Genomic DNA, 22,825 nt, shown 5'->3' with positions numbered 1-22,825 from the left:
CCACCTCTTTTCCCTCTTTTTTACCTTCTTCTCCAATCCTCCTCTTTCCCCTCTGATCCTTACCACTACCGGCATGTGGTCCGAGTCAATCCTATCTCCTATCTCTACCCTCATAATTTCCTCCATCACCTCCTCCTTCACAATCACATAATCAATGACTGATCTCCCATTCGGCCCCATGTACGTCCAGCTCCCCTCCTCATCTCCTGCTACCCCTCCATTCACAATTGCCCACCCTATCTCCTCTAATCTTCTCACTAACAATTTCCCTTCCCCATTCACCTTTGCATCCTTCGACCTTCTTTCCTTTCCCTCCTCTTCTCCCTCCTCCCCTGTCCTTACCCTTCCCCCCAATTCTCCTGTTCTAGCATTAAAATCCCCCCTATTATCGTTCTAATCCCACCTCCCTCCTCCTCCATCCACTCCCTCATCTCTCCTAATTTTTCTTCTAAATCCCCATTTACGTACACACCCACCAATCTCCATCCCTCCCCCTTTTTCCTTATCATCACCTCCATCATTCCTTCCTTATCCGCCCCATCCTTTCCTTCTATTCCTACTCCTTTTCTTACCCCTACTACTATTCCCCCCATTGCCCTTCCTTTCCTATTTTTCTTCCTCGCATATTGCACCTCCCACTTAAATCCCACAGGCAACCTCCCTCTTATCTTCTCCCACCCTTTTTCATCTACCCATGTTTCTAACAAGAACATTACGTCCCATTCCCTTATCGCTTCCCAGAATTCCGCATCCTTATTCTTTAGCCCCGCTACATTCCAGAATGCCACTTTCCATCCTTCCTCCCTTCCCTCTTCTTCGCTCTTACTTTCTTCCCCTACTCTTCCCAACTCTCCATCTCTCCCTATCCCTCTCTCTCTACCTTTTCCCTTTTCCACCTTCCTTCTCCTACTCATTCTCTCCCTTCCTTTTTTGCCTCCTGCAATATGTCAATCTCCATTTCCCCCTCGTCCCCTCCCCTCCTTTCTACCCCTTCCCTTCTTCTCCCCCTTCCTCCTTCAGCTCCTCTCTCACCTCATCCCACCTCCACCACTTCCCCCTCATCCATATTCTTCCATATCGTACCCCTCCCTCTCTTTCTTCCCCCCTAGCGATCTCTCCTAATCTCCACATCATCCTTCTTTCTTTTCACGTAAGATCTTCCTCAATCCTCTCCTCTCTCCCCCTCAATCTTCTTTTCTTTTCCATTATTTCCCTCTTAACCTCCATATTTCCTACCCTTACCAATGCCATACTAGTCCCATCTCTCCTTCCCTCCCCTATTTTCCTCACCTCCCCCACCGGCCCCTCTACCCCTATCTCTTTTAATATTCTCTCCACTTCCCCTTTTACTCCTCCTACCCCACCCTTTATATCTTTTACTATAATGTTCCCTCTCCTTTCCTCCCTTTCCTTCCTCTCCCACCTCCATTCCATCATATTAATCCTACCTTTCATCTCAACCATCTCCTCTCCCTTTCCCTCCCCCTCCTCTCCCCCTCTTCCTCAGCTCCAATTCTTCCACTTTCATCCCTAATTTTAAAATCCTCCCCTCCAACCCCTCCTTCTCCCTCCCCCACCTTCTCTCCTTCTCCTCCATTTCTTTCTTCAGCTCCCTTATCTCCTCTTTTATTTCTTCCTGTCCTCTTATTCCCTCCTTAATCTCCTCTTTAATTTCTCTTCTTATCTCTCTCATCTCTCTGATTATTTCCTCCTTCCATTCCCTCCCCATCTCTCTTATGCTCTCCCCCATCCCTCCTGCCTCCTCTCTCCTTTCTGTCTCTGGCGATCTTATCACCTTTTTACTTTTCCTAAATAACCACTGTATGTCCCCTTTCTCCTCCATCTCTTTTCTCAATCCTATATCTTCTAATTCATCTCTTTTCCTTTTCAAAACCTCTTCCGGCGTCCCCGTGCTACCCCTTCTCTCCCTCTTCTCAACATTCTTTATTCTTTGCACCTCATCCATTTCCCTTCTATACTTCTCTTACTCTATGTCTAGTGACTTTTCTCGCGCCACCTACCTCTTTCTCTTTCCCTATACCTACTACACCTGCTCCGATCTCTCTACACCTGTTCTCACCTTTCCTAGTTCCCCTCCTCTCCCCCTACGCCCCTGACCTATCTCCCTAATTGCTGACTCACTCCACCTGCACCACTTTACTCTCTTCTCACCGCTCTTTTCCCTTCTCTACCAACTCGCCTGCAATCCCCCGGCATGCACTCACTCCAGACTCTCACTGACTCACTCTCTCTCACCTCTTCTCCTCCTCCTACCTCTAATAACCACTCAAAACACACTCTCTGACAGCACTCCAACCTTCTATCACGCAACCGGAAACGGAAGTGCACCAATAACAAAAGGGAATAAATATTATTCCCTGCTTCTATTGGTAGATATTTTCTATTCCCTGTTCTTATATTGCCTGTTGCCAGGCATTATGCAAGGGCCTTCATTCTTGCTGCAGATTTCGAGAACGCTCCATGCGCTCTTTAGCATGAGCTAGCCATATTTTTATAGGTGCAGCAATCTGCTCATCTGTTACATTTTCATGCGATTTTCGTATTACACCTGGAAAAGTAATATATTTTTATAACTTAATTATTTCTCAAGAAATAAGAACAAATAGATCTATAATTTATTTCAATCAAGTAATTAATTTAAATCAACAAATTAGTATACGTTTATTTTTAATATACAGGGTGTCCCATAATTCGCGAACCACCCGTCAGTTGCAGGTAGAGTAGGTTAAACTGAGTAAAAAAGTCCTCTACCATTTTGCGATTTTCTCAATAATTAATGAGAAATAAATTAAAGAAAATCAGCCAATTCGAGCGATGATAAGCGTGCAGCGAGAAGAGACAGCCCACTCGGGGGTCCAAAGTTAGCGCTACTCGTATGTAATTACTGTCTTTTATAAAGCGCTCCTCCCCGCTTCATCGTGCGCCTAGCAACCGTGTAATATTATACTGTTTCTTTTCGCCGCATGCTTAGTAACGATATGAAACTGGGCTGTCTTTTCTCGCCGTCGTCACGCGAATTGGCTGATCTTCTTTAATTTATTTCTCATTAATTATTGCGAAAATCGCAAAATGGTAGAGGACTTTTCTATTCAGTTCAACATGCTCCACCTGCAACTGACGGGTGGTTCGCGAATTATGGGACACCCTATATATACATATATGTTTATTTCTAATATATTTTTATTTCTAATATATACAGGGTGTCTGATAGATTATGCCAACGAAAGTTTTCATCGTTTTGCAATTTTCGCAATAATTATTGAAATAATAATTTTATAAAAATGGCGAATAAGTGCGCATTTAGGATGTATGCTCTCTAAGTATGCCAGCAGTGAGTCAGCGAGTGTCGCAAGGGCCAAATTTCGTCGCGCAATTAAACTTTTCGCGCCGTGAAACAATCGTCGACTGGCCATATTTTTTAATTAATACTTTATTAATTATTGCAAAAATAAAATAGTAAAAAGAAATTTTTGTTCAGTTACAATATGTTCTAACTGTTCATGAGCGTTGGCACAATCTTTATCAGATATCCTGTATGAGATAATTAAAAAATATTAATATTTTGTGGACATGTTTTAATAATTATAATAACAAAAATTTACAAAATGTCTTTCAATTTGTAAGCAATTATCAAATTTATTAATAAAAAAGATAGATTACTTTTATTTAAATATTTTATTATACTTACTCATAATTATTTTGCATATATCCAGATTTGAAAATATTTTTTTTTTCTTGGCCCCGTACCAACTGTATTTCTCCGCAAGTTCATTTGCTAATATAGATTTTATTATTTGTAAACATGAAGTTTTCAAGTTGTTGCAAGTTAGACGTGTCAATTGTTTAATCTGAAATTATTTTATAAAACTAGCATTATTAATAATTATTTTCGAAATATATATAATCGAAATTTTATATTATTTTTTAAATAATATTCTTTGCATAAAACATATGAAAATGAGAAGGGTATAATCTTAGGATTTGCAACTCTGAATAAAAATATTCCAGTAAATTCATTTACATGTTTGTAAATGCTTTTTTTAAAATTGCTATTAAAAAACTTGTTTCATATAAATATATAATTTATATACATATGCGTCCGCTATCTGAGAAATTTATGTATGTTGCATGAATCAAATACATATTATACAATGCAGGAGGTAATAAATATGATTTTATCATGCAAGAAATACGTAAAACTTTTTTAACGACTTCTATTGAGGGCCACTTCGATCAACTCCGATTAACTTTAATCGACGATTAAACTATATCTTTGTCTCTTTTTAAGAACGTATCTTTGTCTCTTTTTAAGAACGTATCTGAAAAGAGACAAAGATATAGTTTAATCAACGATTAAAGTTGATCGAAATTGGTCGAAGTGGCCCTGCTACTCTTTTCAGAATTGTCCTAATTAGATCCTAAGCTGTTGTCCTTCTTTTTTTTTAAAGAAATATAATATTGAATTATTTTTAATATTGAAATATAGATCTTCGACTTACTATTTGATTTCGATAAGATGAGTCATTTTTTAATTTTTCTTCCACGAGTTGAAGACTGTTCTCATCTTTGAGCGGTAAATCTTCAAAAACATAAATTTCTCTTTGTTCCATATCCAAAGTTGAGCTGACTGAAAGTTTATCCAATATGAGCTTTTGATTTGTATTTATTACTTTCACTTTTTGGCTTATATTGTTGATTTTTAATTCCAAATTTGTTAATTTTCTAATTACAAATTTTGAAAATTTTCCATTCCTATAAAATATAAAATATTGAAAAAAGTTAATTCATGTACGAAAACAAAAGACAAAATTTTTAAAAAATTTTAGTGATTAAAAATATAAAAAATTGGAAATAAAAATAAAAAATATAACGCAAAATTGTTTCCAAATAAATAACATTATGACAAAATATCATAAGTAAAATAGAAACTATTTGCATACTAACTTTATTCATTCAAGTTTGGACCTGACGTGTTATTTGCTAATATGATTGGAGGGTTAACATCATCGTTATTGTTGTCATTCTTATCATCATGATCATCATCATCCTCTTCTGAGTTAAACAAATTTTCAGTACATTGCGGCTTTAAAAATAAAATTACTATTATTACTATTTCAATACAATTTAAACATAGATTTAATTATACAATTATAATATTGATCTAATTTTTTATACATTAATGTTTTTTTAATTTATATAAGAGCGTCAAAGTTGGGTGTTTTCCAGCAAAAAACATAGAAAACAGTGTAACACATCAACTGTTTCTTGTTAAAAATCTCCCATTATAAAGAACATATTTAGATGTATAAACAAAGTATAAAATTTTTTAAATATTTTAAGAGTTAAAAATATGAAAAAAGGTGTAAGAGATATATTACGTTAAATTGTTTCATACTAAATAACATTATGGCATTCTAAATTATATCATATAGTCATATTATATAGTCATATTATATAGTCAAGTAAAGTAGAAATTATACTAATTTGGTTTAGAATTTTATTTGGTTTAAAATACGAACCTGTTGTCAACGTGTTGATTGCTATTACAATTGGGTTATTAACATCATCATTAACATTATTATGGCACTTTTCTGGGTCGGGTACATTTTCCATATATTGAAAATCTGAAACTAATAAAATAGTATTACCATTATATATATTTTTATAAATTTTTCGATTTATCTCAATATACAATATTTATCATAAACACAAGGTTATAAAACAAGTGAACTAAAATCAAATATTTTTTACTAATACATACACAGGATGTAACATGCGCATTTACAAATTACGTAACATCATTTCTTAATGAAAAATAAATCGAAAAGTACTTAACTATTTTTTCTGCGACACTTGACGATAAAAGAATTATTAATTAAATATCATCTAATCAGCGCCATTTTTTAGGCGGGCCGCACATCGAGTAGTGTGGCTACACATTTTACTTGACGCGCAATTCACAGACGTCTGCCTAAAGAACGACGCTAATAAGATGATATTTATATATATAATAATACCTCTATATATACAATATAATATACACATATATATTTAAATTTATTCATGTATACCTGGTGCATTATAGTTGCAATCGTACATGGTCATTACATTATTCAAGTCAGCATCAAAGAGTTCAATATTTTTATCCTTTTCTGAAACAAAAGAGGTTAATATTTTTATATGTCATTTACTCCTCATTCATTTTTGATGTTTTCTTTCAATATTTTTTCTTATAAGTACGTTAGTTTTTTAATCTTTCTTTAATATTACATATCTTTATATTATCTTATATATTTTTAATATTACATATCTGCTTTTTTTACATTCAAATTTCATGAAAATATAAAAGTAATAGAAATTAAAAAATATAATTTTATTATGTATTTATATATTATATTAAAGCTTAATAAAACAGTTTATTTTTAACTGTTAATAACATTATAATTATTTACTCCGCAAAAAATAGAATCCAAAAATGTACTAACATTTACCAAAAGTTAATTATTTATCCAATAATACCAAAAAACTCTGTATACAAGTGCATGCGTGCAAATTTGTGTATGTATGAGAGAGAAAGCATATATAATATATTACAGTATTCAAATATATAAATCTCTTGTACAAATCTTAATTTCAACAAAAGTTATACTTACGAGAATCAATTTTTCTTCCTGTTTCTATACAGTGTAATGTAGTTGTATTTTCCACTTTATTCTCGATTCTTTTGGCACATTTTCTTTTAATATTTCTCTGATTAAAATCTAAAATTTATGCGATAATATATTTATATTTAATTATTGAAACAATATATTTTTTTAAAATTTATTAGTGTTTTATAATGCTCTTATCTTTTTGTTCTTTTCTTGCAATTATTGTTTTTTTTATATGTAGTCATGTTTGTAATTTTTGGAACTTTTGATAATTCACTTAAAAATTCATCGGACAATTCATCGGACAATTCGTCACTGCTACTCATTGATGCGTCATCAATGGTTTTAGCAGCTCTAAGTTTTCTCGATTTTTAAGATACTCTTCTTTTTCGGTATTAGAAGTCAGATCTGACTCTTCTTCGGCCTGCTTTAATTTGTGTCTTGCCACTGTATAATTTGCTGCAACAAAATATAATCGTAATAAAAACGTATCATTTTTCTATAATTATTAAAAAACAACATACATTAATATTATATGCGTAAAAATAATAATAATACATTCAAGAAAAGAACGTTACTTACAATATGTTCCATATATTTTTGTAATAGTATGTGCCGTCCAAGTAGATTGCGGTTCCTCCATAAATTTAACGGCTTTATCATATCTTTTATTGTTGGTGAAATTAGGCCAAACTGCTTTTTTCAAATCTTTATCCAACCAATTTTGTGGAATAATTTGAAGTCCATCTTCAAATTCCACAATTACATAAAACTTTGTTGTCTCAGTTTCTGTCATTCTGTTATTCAAAGCAATATATAATTTTGTATCACATTTTACTATGAATCAATGGAAAAACTGCAAATTTTTCATTTTTATATGGTAATTTCACATATTTCCTAGTTACATTTTTTAATGGCCACGATTTCAAATCTGAGTACAAGTGTACAATATAAATTCCAAGTAATGAAGATGGACAAGGCATATTAAATAAATCCTCTTTTTCTAAAAATTCGTGGCCTATAATGACAGGAATATTTTGTTTTGTGCAGTATGCTATATTTTTTATAGCTACAATGCTGCCACAACAATTCAAGCCACAACAATTATCCGCAAGTGTGTCACATTTCAATGTTATTCCGTTGTATTTTACAATTTTATATTGTGGATTCTTGCAGTTGGATATAAGTGGACCATTCTGATGCAACGATATTAAATTTGGATGTACCAGAACAGAATGTGATAAAATAGTTGATGAACCTGAGTTAATTTCTTTTTCAATATATCTCCGTATAACTTGTTGCAACGGTTTGTCCGCTTTTCTAATGTATTTCTTCAATATCTGCATATAATTTTCAAATTTGAATGCACTGAAATTATCAAGCGGCCCAAATTTTTTGACGTCATCAACAAGATGTATGAGATTGTGAATATTATGTGACATATTCTTAACTCCATAAAGTTTCATAAATATTTTAATAAAGAAAAGTATTAAGTCTTGCGCATAAGTTACATATTCGTTTAAATCTTGCGAAGACAGAATTCTGATAATCACATGTAATGTTAGAAAATGTATATACACATTCTTTTTTAATATAGATTTAAAAGGACCAGTGTATAACAATATCAATCTATATTCCGTAGCTTTCCATAGCTTCACACAGTTCATTGATCGTGGCTTTCTTGCAAATTCTACAGGTATAAAAGGCTTCAATTGTACTACCAAACGTGTAGAAATTTCTCCGACAACTCTAGATGGTAGTCGATAATGTAACTCTCCATCAAGCCATAAGTATATTAACTTGTGCATAATTCCCAGACATATCAAATGCATATAATCTAACGGGACACCAGTAACAGGTTTAAAATGAGGTATTTGTAGTAAACTACAAGTGATATCTGGTTTGTGGTAATTCTCATCTATCTTTTGTTTGAAATCATCATCTGTTTGAAGAGGTGCATCGACCTGTGGAAAACATATTCGATTTTCTACAAATTCTCCTTCTGTCTGACACTTGGTACAACTGGAATATCCAGAATGTCCCTTTACACACAAAACGAATGATTTCGCTGGTGTATCACAAATTAAAGCCGCAAGTCTGCATGGTATGTTACGACCATTTATGTTAATGTCATTTTTGCATATATCTTTAACTTCATCAACAAAATCTTTTAAAAAATCATTGGAATTTGCTGGTTTTTCATTTCCATGATAAAGTCCAATTAGAAAGACATTATCGTATGGAAAAACTGAACCTAATATAGGCCAGAATTGTTGTGACGATGATCTTGACAGTGGTAATCCATCAATATTGATGCTAATTTTCACACAATCAATATTATCTTTTATAGATGTCAATATATGTAATAGAGAATTCAGTAATCCAAAATGATGATATATTCCTGGTGTTACTGTACGTATTTCTTGTCTTCTTGGTGTTTTTAGAAGTGAGCGTGCATCTAACGTTAATGTTGAAAAGCAAGAATGTTGTTTTAATCTTTCAATTCTCTAAGAGCAGTATGTGAAATTTGATGGTTTGTAGCCCACACAGCAAGACTATTTTTAAAATCGTTTGTTGTATTTGCATTTTCAGATGCAATATAAGGTAGTGATTCTTGAGAAGATTCTTGATAAATGCTCACAGATGATTGTTCTGAATCTGATTCATTCAATTCCAAATATTCATCATTTTCACATTTCATAGATATATTATTTTGTCCATAAATAGTGTCATTTTCAGTTGCAAATGTCTCATAACGATTATGTGAATTAATTGTGGAACTGGTTATTCTCAAATATTCTGGATTTTCATAATTATTATCTGATAATATATTCGTATTTAATAAACTGTCACATATAAGTTTTGATTTTTCTGCAGCTAGTCGATTTAAGTGCCTCTTCGATATATGTGAAATGTCTTTTCTGGGTCGCTTTCGATTCATTGTTGTATTTCTATTCAAATATAAATATAAATAATTTGTGGTATGATATTTTTAAGTATATTGGCACCTTGTGTCCTTGTCAGAGCGCGAATATTAGACAAAGACAGAAGGGGCCCATATGCAGCTTTCTCTTTCTATTGCTATATCGCTTTTTCAGCTTGCTCGCGCACTCTATTTTTAATATCTCTATGATTTTAAATAGATGCGTTTAAAATGGAAATGTACAATGCCTATTTTGTTTTTTTTTCAAAAATTAGTTTACATTTCCATAATTAAATGATATATTTTCTAGTTGAAATGCAGTTTTCTTGCAAACAAAATTAATCGAGATATCAATAATATATATGTGCGACGCAGTGATACCATTGGTAGAACATTTTCTCATATGATAGGTTAATTATGACCTCGCAAAAAAATGAGGGATAAAATCATGGCCGGCAACTTAATAAAATTCCGAGTGTGGAGTTCTGCTATCGGTTAAGTTAGGTCGAAAGGGGGGAAGTGGGGAGGGCCAAAAAACTGTAACAATATTCTTATTCTTTGATTTATCGAACATTGAAAAATCAATGAAATATATGACAATATTATAGTAATATATATATATATATATATATATATATATATATATATATTAGTGCAAGACAAGTTTAAATCTTTTTATAGAATTCATATCAATAAATAAAATTTATCTTATCTTTTATTGCTGTTTACTATTGCAAACGTTGATCGTCGAATTGCATTTGCGCATATAAATCTATTTGCAAGTTCGTCCAAATCTAAATTTTCAGTTACATTGCGATGAACGTGGAGGATTGCAATGCTATTTAAGCGACTTTGCCACATCGTTGATTTTAAATACGTTTTTAACTTTCGCAAAGTTGAAAACGACCGCTCAGCAGTGCATGACGTTGTCGGGATTGTGAGCAAAATCCTAATTAATTTGGAAAACTCACTAATCAATTCACATAGAGGCAAATTTTCTTTTAAAAATTTTACGACATCTTTCAAAATAGTAATTGCGACTTTTCTTTGTTTGAGAATGTCAAGAAATATGTCACGATGAAGTTTCAATTTTTCTTCCTCAAAGTCATCTTTGTAAAATTCTACAATAGGAGTCGAATCACTGACTTTACATGTAATAAAATTTTCGCATATATTTAAAAATGTCATTGTTTCGGAATTAAATCTTTCTTTTAATGAAAAAATCAATTAATCGTATATTTCATTAAAATTCTTTTGATAATATTCGTCAACAGATTTAAATACGTGGACATCTGCTGTTTCAAAACGTTTCGGAGCTCTACGAGTGCGAGGCAATTTAGGTTCTTTTAAATTTAGTTTTTTTGCTTCATTTGTCGCTTTTTCCCATAAGGGATCGAAACCAGATTGTCTCATTTCTACAAGACACTCTAATATGGCTTTTACTTTTTCAGCTCTCATTTTCAAAAATTTGATAAGATTTGAATATTCATCATTATTGTTTCCTCGGAAGGCTATACCTTGTTGTGCTAAAACACTTACAGTGCTAAATATCTTTAGTAATGCGACTCGAGAATCAGCCATTTCTTTAGCTTTTGCATGAGAAATATACTCAACAATAGACTTATCTTGTAAGTTTTGTAATGCTACAAATGATTTTCTATGAAAACTGCTTGTTTCATGCTTATTAAAGCGATCTAGCGCATTCTTCCAACAATTAAAGCCATTCGTGACAAATGATTCAACGGAGCGTATAGCACGGCTATCTAAATTTGATGATAGATTTTTGCTCACTGCTTCTGAGCATACTTTACAGATTGCTTTACCCTCTGAATTAAATTCTAGCCATTTGTATAGGTTTTGCCATCTTGCAAAAGATAATGGTTTTTTTTATCTATAAAATAACAATATATTGTTTACGTTTTTTCTAAATACTTTTAATTTTAAGACAATTTTATAATTAATGCATCTAAATAAGATTTCGAAATTATTTTTTAATATTTAATTTTTTAATTAATAATTATAATTAAATTCTAATATTTTAATACTATAAAAATGTTATATTTTAAAGTAAGTACCATACTTATTAACTATTTAAATATATTTATACAAAAAATTGCATTTTACTCAAAACAAACATACATACTTTTGTTTAATGCCTTTTTAGACGCAAAATTTTCTTTGTCTGGGTTTTGTTGAGTGTCGCTATAATTTATTGCTTCCGTGATTTCTAACTCCGACTTCGAACTATCAACTATCTCTATCTTATTGCTTGAACAGCTCGGCTTCGAAACTATAGAATTTGGTGGCTCTTGCTTTCTGTCTCTTTCTCTTACAAATTTGTCCATGGTCCATGATGAGTGACAAAGAAAGATATATTTTGTTGGGTTAGGGGAAGAACCGCGATCTCAGGTCAATAGGAGTTTCGTCACGAACTGTACGGACTTAAGAGGAAAGGGCATCAATTCGGACATGAACAATGAGACGCCTACAGAGACGTTTTGCCACACGCACATCTAACGCCCTCTACCTCTATCATATAATGTTATAGTCTATGGCGGTAGATTTCGTCGCAATTCCTAAATAATTTTAAAATTTTAGAATAAATTGGTCAAATTCCGAGTGTGGAATTTCCACACTCAGATTAATCCGAGTGTGGAATCCTCCACACACTCCATATATAAGTTGCCGGCCCTGGATAAAATAACAAGCTTTTGAAAGAAAGAATTCCTCTCTTTAAAATGCTAATTATTTTAAGAGCACATTACGTTTCTAAAAATTACAAATGTCTTAAAAGAATAACTGAATATCTGTTTAATTATATAATTTTATAATTCAAGTTTAAAATAAATAAAAGTTAGTATAAGAATATATATAAGAAATAAAAAAATATAAATAATAAAAAATATTTAAATATAAATAAATATTAAAATAATAAAAAATATAAATATAAAAATATAAATATTAAAAAAACTATTTGTATTTTAAAAAACCATTTAAAAAATGCCTACTTTCCATGTCCTATTTTAAATGCGTGTCTAAAAAACATTTTGCATTTTTAAATGAAAAGGCTTCAACTATTTTGCAATTTTTATTTCAAATAAGTTTGGACACTCATTTATTTGCACATTTCTGTATATCTATCTATATATACAACAGGATGTTTCAAGAAGAATGGTCTATATTCTAGGATTGTACACATTATTTTGAATAAAAAAGTTTATACATATAAAGTTTATATATATATAAACATGTGTCCTATTCTGAACGGTTATAAAGATACACCATATTCAATCTAAAGAACGAATACATTTATTATCTTAGTAGAACCAAATTCTATAAAACAAAATTACATTAAATTTTCATCAAATCCTGTTACGAATGTAAACATTAGATAACGTTTGATAAATCGTGTTAGTTTGAAATTTTTAGTTTCCGATATAATAAAAATACTTGATATACACTCCAAACTGCCAAAATTATTATTAATTTAAATTATTATTTTTTAATTATTCAAATTTATTGTAAGCTTAAACTGCTTTAATGTAAGTTTTGTTTCATAGAATTTGATTCTATTAAATTAAAAAATGTATTCTTGACAGAACACACTTTATCTTTATAACCGTCTCTAGAATAGGAAACATGTTTATATAAATTTTTTCTTTAAAAATGTGTACAATCATGTCTTAATAAAATACTAACCATTCCTCTTGAAACACCTTGTATATGTGTATATATACAATGATCTATCAGAAAAGTAATGAAATTAATTATGTAGTGCATATTGTGGCAACAGAAATCATAATTACGCGGAATATAAAAAGTATAATCCTTTTTTCAAAAGTAATACTTTTCAGTGTTACTTTTCTGACAGACCATGTTTATATATACTGAAAGAAAAGAATGGTTGGATTGACTAAATTTTTCAACAAAATTTTTATTTTATTTTAACAACAAAATGTTTACTCATTCTAAGAAAAATTTAGAGCAGTGAAGTAAATTATTCTTTGATTGAGCAAACATTTTGTTGAAATAAAATAAAATTTTATTGAAAATTTTAGTCAATTCAACCAATCTTTTTTTCTCAGTGTAGATACAGATATGCAATACATAAAAAATGGCACTTACTTGATGCTCTCTGACCAGTAATAAATACGTAGATGTGCAGATGATGTGCAGAGTGGACGGACACTAAGGCAATTTTCTCTTGGTTATTCTGCAACATAAATATTATAAATAAAATTACTTAATAATACTTTAAACATATAAAATCTTTAACATGTATTAAATACAAAGCTAACAACACACATGCGATACACAAGAGTTCATACTTACTTTAGGTTTTGCGTTCCAGTAAATAGCTGGACAGACTGGTCGCACACTCAGCCAATCTTCTCTTGATTATGCTGCAACATAAAAATTACAAATAAGAATGACATACTTTACATGTATTATGTATATACGAAAAATAATATACTATAAAAGATATTATAGTATATTCTGAGAATATACGAGAAATAATATACTACAAGAGATGTTATAAGAATGTTCTAAGAATATACGAGAAATAATATACTACAAGAGATGTTATAGGGATGTTATTAGTACATTGCGTATATGTACAGTGCGTAAATAATATACTGATGATTCACAATATATATAGAATATTCGTATATCATGTGTTAATTATTGTTAGGGTTAATTATTTGAGGTTTGATGTAAATGAAAAGCAAGTAATAAATTCATTGATAATTAATTATATTTTTATATTTCTCATGCGACTTTCTTAAACATAACCTCAATTTTGTGAAATGTTTTACCGTGACAAATTATGAAATGTAGCAAGAAATACTAAAAATATATAACAAATAAAATATTCTTAAACTTTATTTTATGTCTAATAAAATATTTAGAAAAGAAGGAGAAAGATTACTTACCTCTGAATTCGTCGATAATTCGTAGAGAGAACCAACTACAAACCACGCGGTATCAAGCGGTAGTCAAGAAGACCGGTACCGGTAATATATCGGAAATGACGCTCTCAAATGGCGCTATTATCTGCGTAAATTAAACGTATATTCTGAGAATATACGAAAATATACGAAAAATAATATACTGTTCAAGATATTAAACGTATATTCTGAGAATAAACGAAAATATACGGAAAATAATATGCTGTACAAAATATTAAACGTATATTCTGAGAATATACGAAAATATACGAAAAATAATATACTTCTTAATATATTACAAGTATATTCTGAGAATATACGAAAATATACGAAAAATAATATACTTCTTAAGATATTACAAGTATATTCTGAGAATATACGAAAATATACGAAAAATAATATACTGTACAAGATATTAAACGTATATTCTGAGAATACACGAAAATATACGAAAAATAATATACTGTACAAGATATTAAACGTATATTCTGAGAATATACAAAAATATACGAAAAATAATATACTGTACAAGATATTAAACGTATATTCTGGGAATATACGAGAAATATACGAAAAATAATATACTTCTTAAGATATTACAAGTATATTCTGAGAATATACGAAAATATACGAAAAATAATATACTGTACAAGATATTAAACGTATATTCTGAGAATATACGAAAATATACGAAAAATAATATACTGTACAAGATATTAAACGTATATTCTGGGAATATACGAGAAATATACGAAAAATAATATACTTCTTAAGATATTACAAGTATATCCTGAGAATATACGAAAAATAATATACTACAAGAAATGTTATAGGGATGTTCTCCGTATATTATATACGGTACGTACATTCACAGTATGAGTATAGAATATTCGTATGATATCATGTGCTGTTGCCCTTACATGTCAATGTTACTTACAATTATTATAGTTTTACTATAAGTACTTTTTGAATAAAACTTAAAATATTCGTATTATTTTTAACGCAAAATAAAATAAATTATAATAATTGTTGATAAAATCTTATCGACATTATATTTGAAAACATAAAATAAAATAAATTATATTTGCTTTGGTTTTGCATTTTTGGTATTTTACTTAAATTTAGTACTTATAACCCTAACAGCACAGGTAGATTCTGAGAATGTTCGGAGGATATCGCAAAAGTACATTGTGTACATTCTCAGAACATTCGATATACCGACTACGATATACTGAGTACATACTATAAACGTTCCTATGTCCCACTTATTTTAGTTCGTAGTATATACTGCGAATATCTTTCAGAGTATATTCGTTGTATAATTCAGAGTTTATCTTTTTTTCAAAATATATAAAAAAGATAAACCCTGAACTAGTGTAACCAGTTCAGCTAAAAAGAACAGACCTATTGATTAGGATAAAGATAGGATATTAGGTTATATTTTTTAATTTGTATTCTTTATTAAATATTCCTTCATTAAATACACACACACACACATACACAGACAATGCAATGCCACGTAAGATTGTACTTTTTTATCGAACTCTGAAATAATCCTAAATTATCGTCGAGAAGAGACTGAGTTGTGAGACCGCTGTAACAGAAACAAAGAAAGATCGATACTGACAATATCGGAAATTACGTTTTTTAAGGTGGCGTTGCTATCAGCGTAAATCAAAAGTACATTCTAAGAATATACATAAAAGTATATTCTGAGAATATATGTAAAAGTATATTCTGACAATATACGAGAAATAATATACTACAAGAGATGTTCTGAAAACATACTGAGAATATATGAGAAATGATATACTATAAGAGATGTTCTGATAATATCCTGAGACTATACGAAAAATGATATACTACAAGAGATATTATAGAGATGTTCTCAATATATTATATACAGTACGTACATTCACAGTATCAGTATAGAATGTTCGTATGATATCATGTGCTGTTAGGGAAGTAACTATCATAAATCCAGTATAACATATAAAATTTTATCCACGTCTTTATAAAAACAATACGGTTATTAAATTTGTACTTTAAGGTACTTTAAGGAACTTTTAACATTTTTAATGTTCGCTATCACATGAACGATTGGCTTTATTTTGCTATATTGGTTGTTTTGTTTTTAATTTGGCTTTTACCAACCAAGTTTTAATGATGTTTATAATTTCATCATCTGTTATATTTACATGACTTTTCTTTGTAGTAAGTCTTACGGATTCTGAAATGATAAGGAATATTATTTTGATTGTTTTTTTTAAATAGATATTCTAGCAAATTTCTTCGAAATTTCTTTTATTTTCCACTGCAATTTAAACATTTTCTGAACAAATAAACTTCACTAAAATCTTGAATGTGATTTAAATATTCCCAATATATTAATTAGTTTAAAACAAAAAATAAAATATAACTTTTCTAAACATCATATAGAAATCAAGATAAAATTTGTATTACTTACTAAGGACTAATTTTGCCAGAATTAAATCCTTAAAAATCAGGTTTCCCTTGTGCCCCTCCCAGCTGTATTCTCTTCCAATTTCCGGTGTTAAAATTCGGCACATCATTTTCTTGACAATGATTCGTAGATTACTACCGCCCATTTTCGACAATTCCGTAGCCTAAAAGATTATCATATAAAATATATTTATTTATATTTATATTTAATATATTTAATACTATTATTATTATATTCTTATATTTATTATATTTATATTATTATATTTTTATATTATTATATTTATTTATTTATATAATTATAGTATAATTTTAGTAATGTAACAATCTTCTTACCACATTATGGAATATTTATTTATCTTGTAAAGTTCTCTCAATTTCTTGAAGCTCGATTTTTGATTTTACTGGCAAACTTTCTATGCATTGTAATGAGACTTCATTTATAATATTTTGATTAGCATTTTCTTGATCAACGAGAAAATTAGATTGCTTTAATGATTCTACGTACTCATTTAATTCCCCCATGCGGCCATTAATGCTATGTAAGTGTCGTAGAACTTGGCGTTGAAATTCTGAAAAATTCAAAATATATAATGAACACAAAATAGTCTTAATACATTTTACGAATTGCAAGTGAATTAGAAAGTATGCATAGCAATAAGTACTGAAACATATTTTCTTCATACATAGAACATATTTTCTCCATATATATTACCTTTCATTTCATTTGCGTGTTTTTGAAAATTAGTATGGATCTCAGCTAAAATATTATCAGAATTTTGCTTCTTGCTTTCGCCGATTTGGTAAACATTATTATTCGATTTATTATTAGTATGGATTTCAGCTAAAATATTGTCTGAATTTTGCTTCTTATTGTTTTCGCCGAATTGGTAAATATTATTATTCGATTTATTGATATATGCTTTATTAACTAAATCTGAAAAAAACAAACTTCTTAGAAAAATAACTTCAAAATGTTTCATATTATTTTACTTAATTAACCGTACCTTTATGTGCCGAATTTGATGAAATTACAGTCTTATCTGTCTTATATGTCGGAAAATTAATGGACAATTCTTCTTCGCTACACTCGCTTTCCGTATCGGTGTCTATATTACTGTATTTTCTTTTACGCTTTGGTACACGAAATCCTTTTCCATATTCAGCAGATTCAGATAGTGATGAGAGATTATCTTTATCCAATGCTGTTTTGCATTTTCTTTGAGCTGTTTTATAATCGTCTAGAAAAAAATATTGTTGTTAAATTATAGTTACTTGATAAAAATTCTTCTTTTAAAAAATCTTATTCATATAATAAAGTTCTACTTGCTATTTAATTAATTTAACAATTTTTAATAAATAAATTAAAAGCGAAAATTATAAAAAATATAGACAAAACATAAATTTATCTATTAATTATATTACATATTTCAAAAGATCTTTTTTTACAACAAATTATACAAGATCTAAACTGTTGCAATTGTTTCAACTTTATTATTACATTTATTCTGTTTTACGTACTATTATTTAAGTTATAAAAAATTGTATACAAATTCTTGAAAATAAGCATAAGAAACTGCAATTTAAATATATTAAAGTATTTAAATACATTAAATATATTAAAGTATAATATTTACTATATTGTCCTAAAATTCTGATAGTCATTGTTTTCCAATCATCTTTTGGAATCTCTTTTTTTTAATGAGCTCAAATAATTTTGATGATTTTATCGTCAATGGCCACACACATTGATTTTCACTTGTTATCCAATTATTTGGGACAACTTCTACGGAGTCATCTATTTGAAAATGGCAAACGCACCATTCCATATTTCTGAAAAATGCAAATAGTTTGTTCAGACATAGTTTAGTTACATATAGACTTCTTGCTCGTATCATATCCTCGCACCATCACAGTAAGATAGGTCTGGTTGCAATATTGCATATATTAAAAGCTGAACACAATAATACACACTTAATTAACTCAATGTCGGTATTTCGCTGAAATCAAAGATGATACGGCAACGAATAGACAAATTTAAACGTGCACGGGTTGCACGAGTCTATTGCCTTTTCATTCTGTTTTTATTGAAACATATTTTATTTTATAAAATTATTTAATATTGGATTGAAAGAATGCAATATTTATATATAAAGCCAGTTATTTAAATAAAGACTGCAACAGCAGAATCAATGAAATTGAATATTTAGAAATAGAAAATAAATTAAAATCTCTTGTTAGATTTACAATCGAATTAATAATAAAACATTATTTAATACTTTAAAGTGTTAATATTCTAGCAACATTTTGATAAGCACTACGTAATGGTAACAGTAATCGTTAAATTGTTACCATCACCATTACTTTGCACTAATCAGAAATGAATAGAAACTAATGAGATACGAGTAACTGATACAAAATTTTAATAATTAATTAATTAGTTAAAACTTATTGTTGTTTGAGCGAACTTATTACAAAAAAGTATGAAAAATATTAAAATTTTATTTACATGTGTAACAAAGGAAAAATTACTGCAATATTATTTTTATATGGCAACAACATTGATTTGCATTTAATTTCTAATAATGAATATATTTTTAAACTACTAAGTTTGTCAAGGTTTACAGTATAAATACCTAAAACTGCAGAATCACAAGATTTCATAAAAAATAATTTTTTCTCGAGAAATGTTTGCCCAATAATACAAATAGTATTATTACAGTATGTAATATTGCATATTTGAACAATGTCATTATCAAACATTTGCACATAACAGCAGTGTTTAATTTAAAAGTACAAGATTTTAATTTTAATTCTTTATATTGACCTAAACAATTTGGTAATAAAGGTCCGTTATAATGTTCTTTGGCAACAATATTATTTTCAAAGTGATTTTCTAATCTTGGAATATTATTATATTCGGAAACACGACGTATTATTTGTTCAAGTGGTTTTTCTTTTTTCCTGATCATTTTTTTTTAATTGCGTCATATAATTCTCGAACGGGAAAGCTGAAAATTCATTTAAATTACCAAATCGTATGACATCTTCATGTATATGTAATAAATTATGTACGTTATGAGAAACAAAATCTTGACCATAAATATTAATACTTGTTTTAACAAAGCATTTCATTAGATCTTTTGCATAATTTATCATGTCTATTTTTTTGCAGAATTCGTTACTACACATTATTAGAGTTGCAACATGTAATGTCAAGAAATGATTGATAATAATTATTTTTTGAAAGAATTTGTTTAAAAATTATAGGTCCTGTATATAATAGTATGAGTTTAAATTCCGTTGCCTTGAAACGAGGACATTCTTCAAGCGATCTACCTTTACGTGGAAATTCAATAGGGATATATTTATTTAAGCTTTTGATTTTATTTGAAATCGATTCTACATGTCTATGTGAAAGCTTATATGGTGGTTTACCCAACACCCAACCATATTTTTTATGTGTAATCAATCTTTTCATTACTCCTAAACAAAAAAGATGCATGTAATCTAGTATAACATCTTTAATCATATGAAAATGAGGCAAATTCGTTAAAATAGTTATTCCTTTGTGATAATCTTTATTATATTGTTGTCTAAATTCAACATCTGTTCTGTTTATAAAATTTATCTGTGGAAAACACAACACATTATTAACAAAATAACCTTCCACCTTGCATTTAGTGCAGCTATAATAACCGGTATGGTTTTTTACATTCAATATATAAGATTTAGCGGGCGCATCACATATTATAACTTTTATTGTAAAATTATATTTTTGATTGTTGATAAAAATTCCATTTGTAATCAAGTAAATTGCTTCATTTACAAATTCTTTTAAATATTCATTCGGATTTTTCGGTTTACCATTACCATGATATAGAGCTACCATTAAAACATATTTTTTCAAAACTTTAATAGACTTTATTTGAACTAATATTGGCCATAAACAAGTTGAACTGCTTTTACTAATAGGCAAACCATCTATATTTACGGCTAATTCAAAAGATGTACAATTAGGAAGGAATATATTACATTGATTAATTAATATATTAATAGACTGAGCAATTCCAAAGTAATAAAAGGAACCAGTGCTCATTTTTACAGAAGTAAGATTGCTTGGAGTAGATAACATTGTTCTTGGATCTTTTGGTAAATTATGAAATGAAGTCAAGTCATTTTCATTTCGGAGAATTTCTAAAAGTTTTTTAAAACTATTTTGAGTAATATTTTCCTCAATGGCCCATGATGTTAATTTTTTTCGCAGTGATGTATTTTTATCTTTTTCTTGGCGCAAGTGGATAAATCATTATTACTATTCATTATGTCCTCATCATTATCAACGCTATATAAGGATACCATAGAATTTAAAGATACCATAGAATTATTTAAAAGAGATGTATTATTTAGAAAACTTTCTTCAATATTGTTGACATGAAAATTTAATTCAGCAATATTTTCGCGAATCTCTTTACTTAATGATACATTGGTTGGCTGAAAATCAGGACTTCGTGTATCAATTTGTGTATTCACGTTATTTATATCTCCGATACTTATCATTTTATTGCTTGAACAAGTAATTTTGGTCGATTCAATTATGTTGATATGACTTTGTAACTCAATTAAAGCCAACGACGCTTTTACATTGTTGTTTATTTTTCGATTAAAATGTCTCTTACTCTTAATTTTTATTTTTGGCATATTTATAGATAAATATTAATTGAAATTGTAAAGATTTATGTAAATTTATAACTATTAATTAGAAATTAATCAAAAATTTACAAAAAAAATTAAATATTATTATATAGGTATTATATTATATTAACGAATTTTTTATTGATGTATATTAGTCCTACAATATAGAGTATAAAGTACCAGTACCTGAAATAAAAATTAAAAACATAAACATTATAAACAATTATAAATCTTTAATAAATTCCCAAATTAATATTAATATCAGTCACTAGTCAATAAACAGCGGAGTTGTGAAATCAATCGACCAAACTAGCCATAAGAAATTTTATTCAAATCACAACGTTTCGACCATGTGGTTGTGGTCCTTATCAAATGGTTACACTGTAATTTATATTGTTTACAAATTAGATTGCAATGATTGTGCCGCCTCATACATAGGGCAAACAAAGAGACACCTTAACACACGGGTGAAGGAACATTGCAGGAATATTAAATTACATCATAGTTCTCATTCTGTTGTAAGCAAACATCGGTTAGAGTGCGGACACGAATTTAATTGGAAAAAACCGAACATTTTGCATTCGGAGAAATATGTAAGAAAGAGAGAGATAGCCGAAATATTTTTTATTAAGAAACTAAGCGGCAACATAAACTCGCAGAGAGATACGGAGAGTTTAAACGATATATACAATAAAATAATTAAGGTCACATAAATTCTCAGACCAAAAATATTAGAAGGTGACGATCTTCAGACGAGATATGTTGTTGCTAGACTGTCTCTCAATTTCAAATAATTGACTTGTCATTCTTCGAGAATAGACAATTATTAATTGTGTCATTATGCTGTTTAAATAAATCTAATTAAATGTGTAAGTAAATTCATACCTCTATATCAATCGTTGATTTGTAAGATTGTGTTGATCGTGATAATTTCAATGTATATAATATAAATTACAGTGTAACCACTTGATAAGGACCACAACCATATGGTCGAAACGTCGTGATTTGAATAAAATTTCTTATGGCTAGTTTGGTCGATTGATTTCATAACTCCGCTATAAATCTTTAAATTATATAATACATTTCAGATATAATTTTATAAAATTTTAATATATATTAGGCAA

General features: G+C 29.3%; 2 long non-coding RNA genes and 3 pseudogenes across 5 annotated transcripts in view; 1 reads left to right on the top strand and 4 right to left on the bottom strand.

Moving 5' to 3' along the window:
* Nucleotides 1-22,825, top strand: part of LOC145937150 (uncharacterized) — a 76,891-nt gene that overhangs the window by 43,326 nt on the left and 10,740 nt on the right. The window lies entirely within an intron of this gene.
* LOC145937392 (uncharacterized) lies at nt 2,338-7,467 on the bottom strand (annotated as a pseudogene).
* LOC145937391 (uncharacterized) lies at nt 8,233-9,612 on the bottom strand (annotated as a pseudogene).
* Nucleotides 13,775-14,574, bottom strand: LOC145937633 (uncharacterized). Its single transcript, XR_014425592.1, has 3 exons — nt 14,529-14,574; nt 13,927-13,997; nt 13,775-13,807 (listed from the first exon to the last, which is right to left on the bottom strand). It is a non-coding gene; the product is annotated as an uncharacterized LOC145937633 (long non-coding RNA).
* LOC145937728 (uncharacterized) lies at nt 16,619-18,835 on the bottom strand (annotated as a pseudogene).

The sequence above is a fragment of the Prenolepis imparis genome, unplaced genomic scaffold (genome assembly GCF_030444845.1).
Source record: "Prenolepis imparis isolate NDT839.2.m4 unplaced genomic scaffold, iyPreImpa1.0 SCAF_6, whole genome shotgun sequence".
Taxonomy (NCBI): domain Eukaryota; kingdom Metazoa; phylum Arthropoda; class Insecta; order Hymenoptera; family Formicidae; genus Prenolepis; species Prenolepis imparis.
The sequence above is the reverse complement of the archived record's forward strand: the minus strand, read 5'-3'. Positions and strand labels throughout refer to the sequence as shown.